Below are 2,115 nucleotides of genomic sequence, written 5' to 3'. Positions count from 1 at the left end.
CGGCCACATGAGGAGAAGATTCTTCGCTCGCCCGCCCGAATCCACTTCCCCGTTGGCTCGCAGGCACCGAAAACCCCAATGGCAGAACCGACTGACACGCAGAGCCGCGATTGAAATTCCCTCCCCGATGTTCTCTTGGAGCAGATCTGTAGTCGTATGGACCTACTCAGCACCGTCCGTCTGGACGCATGCTCGGTGTCTTTGTACCATCTACTCGTCTGGAACCGATCGACTCTTTTCAAGACACCCTGCTTGCTGATGCCCGATCCTCGCAGGTGGCCCAGACACCGACTTGACGATCCTATGGAGGTTTCCGTGGTGCCCCTCGACATGCTACCACTACCTGTCCACCTGTCCTTCATGCGCGTCCACTACTGGGCGGGCATGAAGGCCAACTGGATCGTCCTCATCCACCACTCCGGTAGTCCATGGCGTTTTGTGGATATCTACACCCAGCAAGAGATCACCCTTCCATCATTGGATACCGCCGCCATCGAGCCTTGCGGCCCGCCGGACACTCCTTCCTACTACGCACGAGACGCGTCAAGCTTTTGGCTCGACCTCTATTTGCAGAAAGTTGAAATCTGTGAAGTGCCCACACCATCAGAAGACTACATGGATTACAAGCTCATTGCCTTGTTCAACATGGGATTAGTCTATCTAGAATCCGGTCGCCATACATGGTATGGCTCATCATCAATCCTGTTGAGGCAACATTTCTGTCTGATGCTATAGTGCATGATGGCATCGTTTACGCGGTCGACGCACAGATTGGCTGCCTATACTGGTGGAATCTATCATCGTGTAATTGTTCTATCTCATCTCATCTTTACCTTATGAATACGACTGCCTGTTCATTTGTTACAAATTTAGAATACATAGCATGTCTATAACCACATCATTGCTATATGTTCCTCTCATTTCCTAGATTTTTATGACCACACATGTTATTGTTAGAGTTGATATGAGAACAATTGGCATCTAATGATTGTTAGAATACATATTATGAGCATAATATCATGATTGTTATATGTTACTCTCGTTTACAAGATTTTTATAACAATGCATGTTATTGCTTAGAGTTGATATGAGAATAGTAGTAGTAAGTGCTATGGTAGAATATGAGTAGGCGCTGTCATAGCTATTTTCCTCTCATTGTTACATGATGTTTGAACCATGACATATTGCTAGAATATGAAAGCCATTGGCTTATTTTTCTAACTTGGGGTATGATTATGACCACGGCATTGCAATTCTCTGTCTATGATATGTGTCACTGTTATAATAATCTTAATTCCACACATACTCTGAACATGATTGTTTATTTTTGTCCTTTTGGTCTCCAATTTGAATTGTTGCAGCAGACGCAAATGCGCTGGCCTTCATGATTCCAGGACCTGGAATCGTACCAGCCGACGGGTGGTGGTTTATCGCTCGTTCAGCTGATGGCGGTCATTTGATGCTCATTCGCACATACCAAATTGACCAAACCATTACATCAAACCACATGCAGTACAATGCGTGGGGCGTTCGTGACATTGATGGCTATGGCTGCTTCGTGTTCAAGAAAGATCCCAGCTCCGTTGGGCCAGGCGTATTCAACTGGAGGCGGGTTTACAACCTCGGCAACCACTCCTTGTTCCTCGGGCTCAATTATCCGATTATCCAACCAATCATCGATCATATCACCGGCGATGATTACCGTGCTATGCAACTTCCATTTGCGAGGGGGGATTGTGTTTACACATCATACCATGGGTTTCATGAATCACCATATCCAGAGATTTGTCGACACAACTTGTTGCCAGATAATCTTCAGTGTGTGGAAGGCATCAAGCTTCCATGCGATGGATGGCTTTTGCAAACCCGACATGCGACGATGTGGTTCATGCCAACAACAAATATGCACAACTTGATTCGTGCTGATATCTAGACTGAGCCATTTATTCTGCTGCTGTAGCACGATCCTCTTTTGTTGGATATTATGTACTGTTGTTTGTTTGAAGCACTCATCTGGTTTGAAGGATAGTAGATACCTTGTTGGGATCAAGTGCATCCTAACTCACCTGCGTAGGATGTACTGATAATGATGATGGAGATGCTGTGGAGAAGCCA

The sequence above is a fragment of the Triticum dicoccoides genome, chromosome 3B, assembly GCF_002162155.2.
Source record: "Triticum dicoccoides isolate Atlit2015 ecotype Zavitan chromosome 3B, WEW_v2.0, whole genome shotgun sequence".
In the NCBI taxonomy this organism is placed as follows: Eukaryota; Viridiplantae; Streptophyta; class Magnoliopsida; order Poales; family Poaceae; genus Triticum; species Triticum dicoccoides.
This window is presented reverse-complemented; position numbering follows the sequence as displayed.